Source organism: Pseudophryne corroboree, chromosome 1 (genome assembly GCF_028390025.1).
Source record: "Pseudophryne corroboree isolate aPseCor3 chromosome 1, aPseCor3.hap2, whole genome shotgun sequence".
Lineage (NCBI taxonomy): Eukaryota > Metazoa > Chordata > Amphibia > Anura > Myobatrachidae > Pseudophryne > Pseudophryne corroboree.
Genome location: NC_086444.1, coordinates 958,756,098 through 958,769,581, shown reverse-complemented (window position 1 = coordinate 958,769,581; position 13,484 = coordinate 958,756,098). Strand labels below are relative to the sequence as shown.

At 50.8% G+C, this 13,484-nt stretch overlaps 1 protein-coding gene across 2 annotated transcripts in view; it reads right to left on the bottom strand.

The window, feature by feature from the left end:
* Nucleotides 1–13,484, bottom strand: part of FSTL5 (follistatin like 5) — a 1,009,581-nt gene that overhangs the window by 841,869 nt on the left and 154,228 nt on the right. The window lies entirely within an intron of this gene.

Below are 13,484 nucleotides of genomic sequence, written 5' to 3'. Positions count from 1 at the left end.
GAATAAAGAGAGAGAGAGGAGGGGGAGGGATAGGGAATAGAGATAGCAGGCGAGAGGAGGGAGAGGGATGGGGAATAAAGAGAAAGCGAGAGGAGTCGGAGGGATAGGGAATAGAGAGGGGGGAGGTATAGGGAATAGAGAAAGTGAGAGGAGGGGGGAGGGCTTGGGAATAGAGAGAGGGGAGGTATAGGGAATAGAGAGGGGAAAGGTATAGGGAATAGAGAGAGTGAGAGGAGGGGGAAAGGATAGGGAATAGAGAGAGTGAGAGGGGGGGAGGGATAGGGAATAGAGGGTGAGAGGAGGGGGGAGGGATAGGGAATAGAGGGTGAGAGGAGGGGGGAGGGATAGGGAATAGAGAGAGTAAGAGGAGGGGAAAGGATAGGGAATAGAGAGAGTGAGAGGAGGGGGGAGGGATAGGGAATAGAGGGTGAGAGGAGGGGGAGGGATAGGGAATAGAGGGTGAGAGGAGGGGGGAGGGATAGGGAATAGAGGGTGAGAGGAGGGGGGAGGGATAGGGAATAGAGAGAGTAAGAGGAGGGGAAAGGATAGGGAATAGAGAGAGTGAGAGGAGGGGGGAGGGATAGGGAATAGAGGGTGAGAGGAGGGGGGAGGGATAGGGAATAGAGAGAGTAAGAGGAGGGGAAAGGATAGGGAATAGAGAGAGTGAGAGGAGGGGGGAGGAATAGGGAATAAATCCATATAAAATAGACAACTCCAACTACCACCATAAAATACAGAAGACATCACAGCCACACACCATGGCCTGTGGAATTAAATAAATCAGACAGCAAGTAAGTATATCTGTGGTATCTATCTATAATCAGTAGTTATTGAAATTCATGACACCGCTCAAGAGTGATGTATTCAAACAGGGATAGCCCACCAAAAATAAAGGGACGCTACTTTGTGGGGAAAGGGTGTGGCCACAGAATAGCACCAATTCACATTACACTGCACAATAGTGTCCATTATATACTATATATATATATATATTTTTTTTTTAAACACATAATGCCCCGAGTAGGTCAATATATACACATACTCCCCCCAGTAGTGCCAGATACACAATGCCCATCAACAGTGCCAGTTACACAATGCCCTCAGCAGTGACAGTTGCACAATGCCCCCAGTAGTACTAGATACACAATGCCCCCAGTACTGCCAGATACAGAGTGCCCCCAGTAGTGTCAGTTATGCAATGCCCCAGTAGTGCCAGTTACACAATGCCCCCAGTAATGCCAGATACACAATGCCCCTAGTATAGTGCTCACCTCCGCTGCTGCTGCTGCTCCTGCTGCCGATTCACATGTCTGAAGGGAGGGGAGGAGAATGCAGCGCGTCTCTCCTGCCCCTCACTGTGTCAGTCACATTTCCGGCAGCCATTTGAAATATGGCCCTGGCTTGTGTACCGATCAAAGCTTGCGTGGCAGCAGCCAATCATGAGCCACCGCTGCGGTCTGCGAGTTCTGATTGGCTGACGGCTGAGCTATATTTTAATTGGCCGAAAAAGCGCAAGCTACTGTATGCACACAGGAGAGATGCGTGCTGTGCTCTCCTCCCTTCAGACACGGGAAGTGGCTGCAGCAGCAGGGTAGGCCACAGACATCCCGCAACGCCGTTCCTGATGATGTCACTTTATAAAAGACCTTCAGGAACGGCGTTCTGGGGTTTTCCGGCCCAAAAATAGCCCTAGATAAAAACAAAACAGAGAGAGCGGAAAAGAGAAGGAGAGAGAGGGGGAGGGAAGGATAGGAAATAGAGAGAGAGTAAAGGGAGAGGGATAGGAAATAGAGAGAGAGGGGGGATGGATAGGGAATAGAGAGAGAGCAAGAGGAGGTGGGAGGGATAGGGAATAGAGAGCAAGAGGAGGGGGAGGGGAGGCATCGGGAATAGAGAGAGAGAGAGTGAGAGGAGGGAGAGGGATAGGGAATAGAGAGAGTGAGAGGAGGGGGAAAGGATAGGGAATAGAGAGTGAGAGGAGGGGGGAGGGATAGGGAATAGAGAGAGTGAAAGGAGGGGAAGGGGTAGGGAATAGAGAGATTGAGAGGAGGGAGAAAGGATAGGGAATAGAGAGAGTGAGAGGAGGGGGAAAGGATAGGGAATAGAGAGTGAGATGAGGGGGAGGGATAGGGAATAGAGAGAGTGAAAGGAGGGGAAGGGGTAGGGAATAGAGAGATTGAGAGGAGGGAGAAAGGATAGGGAATAGAGAGAGTGAGAGGTGGGGAAGGGGTAGGGAATAGAGAGATTGAGAGGAGGGAGAAAGGATAGGGAATAGAGAGAGTGAGAGGAGGGGGAAAGGATAGGGAATAGAGAGTGAGAGGAGGGGGGAGGTATAGGGAATAGAGAAAGTGATAGGAGGGGGAAGGGCTTGGGAATAGAGAGAGGGGAGGTATAGGGAATAGAGAGGGGGGAGGTATAGGGAATAGAGAGAGTGAGAGGAGGGGGAAAGGATAGGGAATAGAGAGAGTGAGAGGAGGGATAGGGAATAGAGAGAGTGAGAGGAGGGGGGAGGGATAGGGAATAGAGAGAGTGAGTGGAGGGGGAAAGGATAGGGAATAGAGAGAGTGAGAGGAGGGGGAGGGATAGGGAATAGAGAGAGAGGAGGGATAGGGAATAGAGAGAGAGCGAGAGGAGGGGGTAAGGATAGGTAATTGCGAGAGAGAGCAATAGGAGGGAGGAGGGATAGGGAATAGAGAGAGCAGGGATAGGGAATAGAGAGAGAGCGGGAGGAGGGATAGGGAATAGAGAGAGTGAGGGAGGCGATGGGGGAGGGATAGGGAATAAAGAGAGAGAGAGGAGGGGGAGGGATAGGGAATAGAGAGAGAGAGCGGGAGGAGGGATAGGGAATAGAGAGAGTGAGGGAGGCGATGGGGGAGGGATAGGGAATAAAGAGAGAGAGAGGAGGGGAGGGATAGGGAATAGAGACAGCAGGCGAGAGGAGGGAGAGGGATGGGGAATAAAGAGAGAGCGAGAGGAGTCGGAGGGATAGGGAATAGAGAGGGGGGAGGTATAGGGAATAGAGAAAGTGAGAGGAGGGGGAAGGGCTTGGGAATAGAGAGAGGGGAGGTATAGGGAATAGAGAGGGGGGAGGTATAGGGAATAGAGAGAGTGAGAGGAGGGGGAAAGGATAGGGAATAGAGAGAGTGAGAGGAGGGATAGGGAATAGAGAGAGTGAGAGGAGGGGGGAGGGATAGGGAATAGAGAGAGTGAGTGGAGGGGGAAAGGATAGGGAATAGAGAGAGTGAGAGGAGGGGGAAAGGATAGGGAATAGAGAGAGAGGAGGGATAGGGAATAGAGAGAGAGCGAGAGGAGGGGGTAAGGACAAGTAATTGCGAGAGTGAGCAATAGGAGGGAGGAGGAATAGGGAATAGAGAGAGAGAGGGAGGCGATGGGGGAGGGATAGGGAATAAAGAGAGAGAGAGGAGGGGGAGGGATAGGGAATAGAGAAAGTGAGAGGAGGGGGAAGGGCTTGGGAATAGAGAGAGGGGAGGTATAGGGAATAGAGAGGGGGGAGGTATAGGGAATAGAGAGAGTGAGAGGAGGGGGAAAGGATAGGGAATAGAGAGAGTGAGAGGAGGGATAGGGAATAGAGAGAGTGAGAGGAGGGGGGAGGGATAGGGAATAGAGAGAGTGAGTGGAGGGGGAAAGGATAGGGAATAGAGAGAGTGAGAGGAGGGGGAGGGATAGGGAATAGAGAGAGAGGAGGGATAGGGAATAGAGAGAGAGCGAGAGGAGGGGGTAAGGATAGGTAATTGCGAGAGAGAGCAATAGGAGGGAGGAGGGATAGGGAATAGAGAGAGCAGGGATAGGGAATAGAGAGAGAGCGGGAGGAGGGATAGGGAATAGAGAGAGTGAGGGAGGCGATGGGGGAGGGATAGGGAATAAAGAGAGAGAGAGGAGGGGGAGGGATAGGGAATAGAGAGAGAGAGCGGGAGGAGGGATAGGGAATAGAGAGAGTGAGGGAGGCGATGGGGGAGGGATAGGGAATAAAGAGAGAGAGAGAGGAGGGGAGGGATAGGGAATAGAGACAGCAGGCGAGAGGAGGGAGAGGGATGGGGAATAAAGAGAGAGCGAGAGGAGTCGGAGGGATAGGGAATAGAGAGGGGGGAGGTATAGGGAATAGAGAAAGTGAGAGGAGGGGGAAGGGCTTGGGAATAGAGAGAGGGGAGGTATAGGGAATAGAGAGAGTGAGAGGAGGGGGAAAGGATAGGGAATAGAGAGAGTGAGAGGAGGGATAGGGAATAGAGAGAGTGAGAGGAGGGGGGAGGGATAGGGAATAGAGAGAGTGAGTGGAGGGGGAAAGGATAGGGAATAGAGAGAGTGAGAGGAGGGGGAAAGGATAGGGAATAGAGAGAGAGGAGGGATAGGGAATAGAGAGAGAGCGAGAGGAGGGGGTAAGGACAAGTAATTGCGAGAGTGAGCAATAGGAGGGAGGAGGAATAGGGAATAGAGAGAGAGAGGGAGGCGATGGGGGAGGGATAGGGAATAAAGAGAGAGAGAGGAGGGGGAGGGATAGGGAATAGAGAGAGTGAGTGGAGGGGGAAAGGATAGGGAATAGAGAGAGTGAGAGGAGTGGGAAAGGATAGGGAATAGAGAGAGAGGAGGGATAGGGAATAGAGAGAGAGCGAGAGGAGGGGGTAAGGATAGGTAATTGCGAGAGAGAGCAATAGGAGGGAGGAGGGATAGGGAATAGAGAGAGAGAGCAGGGATAGGGAATAGAGAGAGAGAGCGGGAGGAGGGATAGGGAATAGAGAGAGTGAGGGAGGCGATGGGGGAGGGATAGGGAATAAAGAGAGAGAGAGGAGGGGGAGGGATAGGGAATAGAGATAGCAGGCGAGAGGAGGGAGAGGGATGGGGAATAAAGAGAGAGCGAGAGGAGTCGGAGGGATAGGGAATAGAGAGGGGGGAGGTATAGGGAATAGAGAAAGTGAGAGGAGGGGGGAGGGCTTGGGAATAGAGAGAGGGGAGGTATAGGGAATAGAGAGGGGGGAGGTATAGGGAATAGAGAGAGTGAGAGGAGGGGGAAAGGATAGGGAATAGAGAGAGTGAGAGGAGGGGGAGGGATAGGGAATAGAGGGTGAGAGGAGGGGGGAGGGATAGGGAATAGAGGGTGAGAGGAGGGGGGAGGGATAGGGAATAGAGAGAGAGAGGAGGGGAAAGGATAGGGAATAGAGAGAGTGAGAGGAGGGGGGAGGGATAGGGAATAGAGGGTGAGAGGAGGGGGAGGGATAGGGAATAGAGGGTGAGAGGAGGGGGGAGGGATAGGGAATAGAGGGTGAGAGGAGGGGGGAGGGATAGGGAATAGAGAGAGTAAGAGGAGGGGAAAGGATAGGGAATAGAGAGAGAGGAGGGGGGAGGGATAGGGAATAGAGGGTGAGAGGAGGGGGGAGGGATAGGGAATAGAGAGAGTAAGAGGAGGGGAAAGGATAGGGAATAGAGAGAGTGAGAGGAGGGGGGAGGAATAGGGAATAAATCCATATAAAATAGACAACTCCAACTACCACCATAAAATACAGAAGACATCACAGCCACACACCATGGCCTGTGGAATTAAATAAATCAGACAGCAAGTAAGTATATCTGTGGTATCTATCTATAATCAGTAGTTATTGAAATTCATGACACCGCTCAAGAGTGATGTATTCAAACAGGGATAGCCCACCAAAAATAAAGGGACGCTACTTTGTGGGGAAAGGGTGTGGCCACAGAATAGCACCAATTCACATTACACTGCACAATAGTGTCCATTATATACTATATATATATATATATATATATATATATATTTTTTTTTTTAAACACATAATGCCCCGAGTAGGTCAATATATACACATACTCCCCCCAGTAGTGCCAGATACACAATGCCCATCAACAGTGCCAGTTACACAATGCCCTCAGCAGTGACAGTTGCACAATGCCCCCAGTAGTACTAGATACACAATGCCCCCAGTACTGCCAGATACAGAGTGCCCCCAGTAGTGTCAGTTATGCAATGCCCCAGTAGTGCCAGTTACACAATGCCCCCAGTAATGCCAGATACACAATGCCCCTAGTATAGTGCTCACCTCCGCTGCTGCTGCTGCTCCTGCTGCCGATTCACATGTCTGAAGGGAGGGGAGGAGAATGCAGCGCGTCTCTCCTGCCCCTCACTGTGTCAGTCACATTTCCGGCAGCCATTTGAAATATGGCCCTGGCTTGTGTACCGATCAAAGCTTGCGTGGCAGCAGCCAATCATGAGCCACCGCTGCGGTCTGCGAGTTCTGATTGGCTGACGGCTGAGCTATATTTTAATTGGTCGAAAAAGCGCAAGCTACTGTATGCACACAGGAGAGATGCGTGCTGTGCTCTCCTCCCTTCAGACACGGGAAGTGGCTGCAGCAGCAGGGTAGGCCACAGACATCCCGCAACGCCGTTCCTGATGATGTCACTTTATAAAAGACCTTCAGGAACGGCGTTCTGGGGTTTTCCGGCCCAAAAATAGCCCTAGATAAAAACAAAACAGAGAGAGCGGAAAAGAGAAGGAGAGAGAGGGGGAGGGAAGGATAGGAAATAGAGAGAGAGTAAAGGGGGAGGGATAGGAAATAGAGAGAGAGGGGGGATGGATAGGGAATAGAGAGAGAGCAAGAGGAGGTGGGAGGGATAGGGAATAGAGAGCAAGAGGAGGGGGAGGGGAGGCATCGGGAATAGAGAGAGAGAGAGTGAGAGGAGGGAGAGGGATAGGGAATAGAGAGAGTGAGAGGAGGGGGAAAGGATAGGGAATAGAGAGTGAGAGGAGGGGGGAGGGATAGGGAATAGAGAGAGTGAAAGGAGGGGAAGGGGTAGGGAATAGAGAGATTGAGAGGAGGGAGAAAGGATAGGGAATAGAGAGAGTGAGAGGAGGGGGAAAGGATAGGGAATAGAGAGTGAGAGGAGGGGGAGGGATAGGGAATAGAGAGAGTGAAAGGAGGGGAAGGGGTAGGGAATAGAGAGATTGAGAGGAGGGAGAAAGGATAGGGAATAGAGAGAGTGAGAGGAGGGGGAAAGGATAGGGAATAGAGAGAGTGAGAGGAGGGATAGGGAATAGAGAGTGAGAGGAGGGGGAGGGATAGGGAATAGAGAGAGAGGAGGGATAGGGAATAGAGAGAGAGCGAGAGGAGGGGGTAAGGATAGGTAATTGCGAGAGAGAGCAATAGGAGGGAGGAGGGATAGGGAATAGAGAGAGCAGGGATAGGGAATAGAGAGAGAGCGGGAGGAGGGATAGGGAATAGAGAGAGTGAGGGAGGCGATGGGGGAGGGATAGGGAATAAAGAGAGAGAGAGGAGGGGGAGGGATAGGGAATAGAGAGAGAGAGCGGGAGGAGGGATAGGGAATAGAGAGAGTGAGGGAGGTGATGGGGGAGGGATAGGGAATAAAGAGAGAGAGAGGAGGGGAGGGATAGGGAATAGAGACAGCAGGCGAGAGGAGGGAGAGGGATGGGGAATAAAGAGAGAGCGAGAGGAGTCGGAGGGATAGGGAATAGAGAGGGGGAAGGTATAGGGAATAGAGAAAGTGAGAGGAGGGGGAAGGGCTTGGGAATAGAGAGAGGAGAGGTATAGGGAATAGAGAGGGGGGAGGTATAGGGAATAGAGAGAGTGAGAGGAGGGGGAAAGGATAGGGAATAGAGAGAGTGAGAGGAGGGATAGGGAATAGAGAGAGTGAGAGGAGGGGGGAGGGATAGGGAATAGAGAGAGTGAGTGGAGGGGGAAAGGATAGGGAATAGAGAGAGTGAGAGGAGGGGGAAAGGATAGGGAATAGAGAGAGAGGAGGGATAGGGAATAGAGAGAGAGCAAGAGGAGGGGGTAAGGACAAGTAATTGCGAGAGTGAGCAATAGGAGGGAGGAGGAATAGGGAATAGAGAGAGAGAGAGAGCAGGGATAGGGAATAGAGAGAGAGAGCGGGAGGAGGGATAGGGAATAGAGAGAGTGAGGGAGGCGATGGGGGAGGGATAGGGAATAAAGAGAGAGAGAGGAGGGGGAGGGATAGGGAATAGAGAGAGTGAGTGGAGGGGGAAAGGATAGGGAATAGAGAGAGTGAGAGGAGGGGGAAAGGATAGGGAATAGAGAGAGAGGAGGTATAGGGAATAGAGAGAGAGCGAGAGGAGGGGGTAAGGATAGGTAATTGCGAGAGAGAGCAATAGGAGGGAGGAGGGATAGGGAATAGAGAGAGAGAGAGAGCAGGGATAGGGAATAGAGAGAGAGAGCGGGAGGAGGGATAGGGAATAGAGAGAGTGAGGGAGGCGATGGGGGAGGGATAGGGAATAAAGAGAGAGGAGGGGGAGGGATAGGGAATAGAGAGAGTGAGTGGAGGGGGAAAGGATAGGGAATAGAGAGAGTGAGAGGAGTGGGAAAGGATAGGGAATAGAGAGAGAGGAGGGATAGGGAATAGAGAGAGAGTGAGAGGAGGGGGTAAGGATAGGTAATTGCGAGAGAGAGCAATAGGAGGGAGGAGGGATAGGGAATAGAGAGAGAGAGCAGGGATAGGGAATAGAGAGAGAGCGGGAGGAGGGATAGGGAATAGAGAGAGTGAGGGAGGCGATGGGGGAGGGATAGGGAATAAAGAGAGAGAGAGGAGGGGGAGGGATAGGGAATAGAGACAGCAGGCGAGAGGAGGGAGAGGGATGGGGAATAAAGAGAGAGCGAGAGGAGTCGGAGGGAATAGAGAGGGGGGAGGTATAGGGAATAGAGAAAGTGAGAGGAGGGGGGAGGGCTTGGGAATAGAGAGAGGGGAGGTATAGGGAATAGAGAGGGGGGAGGTATAGGGAATAGAGAGAGTGAGAGGAGGGGGAAAGGATAGGGAATAGAGAGAGTGAGAGGAGGGGGAGGGATAGGGAATAGAGGGTGAGAGGAGGGGGGAGGGATAGGGAATAGAGGGTGAGAGGAGGGGGGAGGGATAGGGAATAGAGAGAGTAAGAGGAGGGGAAAGGATAGGGAATAGAGAGAGTGAGAGGAGGGGGGAGGGATAGGGAATAGAGGGTGAGAGGAGGGGGGAGGGATAGGGAATAGAGAGAGTAAGAGGAGGGGAAAGGATAGGGAATAGAGAGAGTGAGAGGAGGGGGGAGGAATAGGCAATAGAGAGAGTGAGAGGAGGGGGGAGGGATAGGGAATAGAGAGAGAGGAGGGAAGAGTTGCACTGGATGAAGTAGAACATATAGGAATGGACACAAAACACACAAACTGCAGCGGGGGGGGGGTGTAAGTGGTGGGATAAAAAGTGTAAGCTACTGTGCACACTCACCTAAGTTGTAGTGTGAGTGGGATCCGCAGTGAGTGAGGAAGCAAGGTGGAGCCAACACAGCAGAGCAAAGTTGTGACTGACTCCAGGGCTGCTGTCTTCTGGCTGCCAGTCAGTCATCACATCACTGTGGTTGTGGCTGCTACAGGACCACTCAGCCTGCAGATCCTCTCTCCCCTCCCCCCGCATCTTCCGCGGTCCTAGCTCTGTACGGGAGACGGGCGTTAGATCATGCGTGGCTGTGGCCTCCAGGGGAAAGGGGGGTGATATAGTGGCCGCTCGGTGCAGAGACGGGAGGGGGCGGAGCTTCGGACGACCTGGGGGCGGAGCTTAAGAAGGCTGTTGGTGAAGCTTCAAGTGGCTTGGGACGGAGCTCTGAACGGCCCGCTGGCGGAGCTTCAAGATGCTTTGTGGGTGGGCGGAGATCGGGATATCTGCTGCTGATCGCGGCGTGAGCAGGGGTGGGGGGCGGGCGGGCTGACCGGGAGGGGAGCTGGCCAGTTAGTGTTGTGTCAGTGTCTGGGGTTTTTTTTTCACCCGTTACCACTGACTGCACAGCACTGCAGGGGAGGCTGTGGGCCTATTTTCATGGGAGGGCCTGGAGCTGCAGCTCCACCCGCCCCATTGTTAATCCGGCCCTGCATACTGCCCATCGATGTAGTCCACTGCCACCAGGGTCTGCTTGTCTGTAGTGCTCGGGACAAAAGTCCCGATGGTCGGCCATGCATGTGGCGGGTGCCAGACATTAGGGTTTGCCTGTGCGCACGCACGCCTATGCAAATGTGTAAGGACTGAGATGCCCACTTTAAGCATCTGTATATGCAGTAATACCAATTGGTGCATCTTTAGATGCCACCGTTGGTCGAACCACTGGAATCTGCACTGGCCCTATGGTAGGTGCAGTTTGTCCATCCATGTATGGCCTCCTATGTAAGCAGTCGAGAATTTGTGTACACAACAACTTTCACACTCAGCTTGTGACACTCCCACAACATGCCTATATGGTGGACCATCTCCATACGGGTGGTATTCATGTGACCGCCGGTCAGCTGACCGACAGTCACATGATCTCCTCCACCAGCCCGACGGGTCACTGTCCCGATGGTCGGCATGCCGACCAACAGGGACTATTTACACTCGTGGGTGTCCACGACACCCATAGAGTGGGAATAGAACCCGTGGCGACCGCAGGTCGCCACCGAGCTTGCAAGGGGCTTGCTGCACTCGCCCCTCCCCGCCGGGATCCCGGCGTCGGTATGCTGCCGGGATCCCGGCGTCAATAAGCTGACCGGCGGTCAGGAGACCGCCGATCAGCCGTACTGCACCCCTCCATACATGCATATAGACACCTCTTTGTCACTGTCCAAAAATGCCCACTACACAACCACAAAGTGAATCCCGCACCAGTATTGTATAGTTCTAATTATACAGTATGTTCCATTATAATCCTCTTTCTATGACAATTCAAATTTCTCAGTGAGAGATACCCACTTGCAAATTCATATAGCAGTTATCAGGTGCTACCCACTACTTCAGAACAATCAACATCACAATCTCAAGAAAGCGTAAGTAGTTTCAAGTGTGCGTTGGGACTAATAATAATTATATTAAAATAAATACTTTATTGATATGCATTAAAATGTTTCACAATTTTATTATGTCTGTAAAATGGTGAAATATAAAAAGATAGTGAAATAAAGAGATGAAAATGTGTGTAATATGAAATATATCAAAATTCAAGCATTGTCCTGTGTCATTCTTATAATACATATAAATATTGGCTGAATTGCTCATTTATTCATATACCTTACATTGTTTTGTTGCAATGTCCACTCCTAGAGCTGCCTGTCTCATGTGTGGGAAGTTACATTTGTCTCAAACCATCTCATTCAATACCATGTATCAATGAAATGTTTCAGCTATCCAACTCACTTGGAGCAGTTAATTTATATCCCACACATGTAGATGCTCCATTTCTTCTGATATTGCAATCAGACTGCCAAATAATTATCATCACACATGTATCTATCCTGTTTTGAGAAGTTTTATAAGTTGTTGTTAATTTAGTAATTATACACCACCGCCATAGATAACAATGGGGTTCCCTGTGTTAGTCTAATAGCTTATGTTACCACCTACTGTAAGTCAGTTTTTCATCTCACTGGTATCACTTGTGGCTGTGATAGTGTCACTTAGAGGTGCACCATTGGGTGGGGTGTACAGCTGGCGTTAATCACTAGGTTCGTGGCTTGGGTTTATACTTTTAGAGAGATGGTTGCCCGTCAGTGCTGTGGGATATTGACATATATTAGTGCCTCCTATAACTGCACTTTGGGCCTAATTCAGACCTGATCGCTAGACAGCGATTTTTGCACTGCTGCGATCAGATAGTCGCCGCCTACAGGGGGAGTGTATTTTAGCTGTGCAAGTGTGGGAACGCATGTGTAGCAGATCTTGTGCAGTCTTTGCGCAGCCCAGGACTTACTCAGCCACTGCGATCACATCAGCCTGTCCAGGACCGGAACTGACGTCAGGTACCCTCCCTGCAAACGCTTGGACATGCCTGCGTTTTTCCAACCACTCCCTGAAAATGGTCACTTGACACCCACAAACGCCTTCTTCCTGTCAATCTCCTTGTGATCGCACGTGCGAATAGATTCTTCGCACAAACACATCGCTGAGCAGCGATCCGCTTTGTACCCATGCGAATCATTGCGGTGCATACGCATGCGCAGTTTAGACCTGATAACACGTTGAGCGAAAACGCAGCCTAGCGATTAGGTCTGAATTACCCCCTTTATCTATAGGCTCCCTAGAAAAATCTCTACTTTTAAAATCACCCTATTTCACTATAGGAATACTCAGGATATACTGTACCTACCGAAGGTTAGTCCATACAACTATTGTCTGTACACATATGTCATATTATTTATACCAATCGGCTCCATCTATATACGCATCTCTACCGCTTCATATATTAGTAATGCTGATAGGTTGATTTAAATATTTTTTAAGCATTAATGCTGACCACACAAATAAATGTTTATACCAGTGGTGCGTTGACTTGTGACTAAGCTGCTGCAGTTGCAAACGCTGTTTGCAGATACCCCCGCTCACACTTAGTCGCGTAACTGTTGGTAGCGTATTCACAGGTCACCCCCAATTGAATGCTTATAGAGGTGGTGTTTTATAACCTGGCTGTTCTAGCTGTGGGCACTGTTAGTGGTTATTGCCACTGATATATGGCCGTGTTTTTACTACTGACATTCTCCAGTGTTCATTTCTTATTCTATTGAGGCTAGGCAACACGTGCACATTCAGTCTGGTTCAGTGCACAGCACCTGTCAGAACTAAGGGCTCAATTCAGCATGGTTAGCAATTGTGCTGAAGTCGCTATTGTGCCAGTGTGCGCATGTGGACGGTCTTAAGCTGCGATCGTGTCAACGTCGTGTTTTGTGCACCGTTTGGGGGAGCACCATTCGAACCATTTGCAGGTTGGGTGGCTGCGTGACATCACACGCAGCCGCTGCGACCCAAAAGATGTCAACCCTCTGTCTGCTTTTGCAGCTAGGCTGCAATTGCAGGGGACAACCCTAAACATGCGAGCGCATCGCTGTATTGATGTGTTCATATTTTAGCGGGTGGGAAGGGGGGGCAGGACACGGCATGCGGGGCGAACTTGCCCTGTGCTGGGCGTCCCTCTGCATGTTATGGTGCCCATACACTTGTGAGATATCTAGTACAATCCTTCGATTTCGGCCGCAGCGGTACGATAATTGCAGGATTGTATGCACATCGAATGTGTCCCATGATGCGATGTGCAGGCACGCTGGTCAAATCTCGCATCTCAAGATATTATGTGCTGCACTTAATATTTATCGGATCGCACGTGTGATCGCATGCTGTTTTTACCACAGACGATTTATCGCACTGCGATGTGCGATCTGTGAGGTATTTAGCTCACTTCCTGGACACTCCCCTCCACCCATTTCTAGTCAGCCAATTTCTGGTCGCAAGGGGCATGCGATAAATCACATGACTGTATGCACATCGAATGCACAAAAAAAGCACTTTTGATGCAATTTATCACACGGGGAGCTTCAAGGGAAATTGAAGTGCGATATCGCATCGCACTCAATCGCACAAGTGTATGGGCACCATTAGTGTAAAGGGCTGTAGTTGTGCATTTTTTCACACAACTACAACCCATGCTGAATTAGGCCCTAACGCAATGG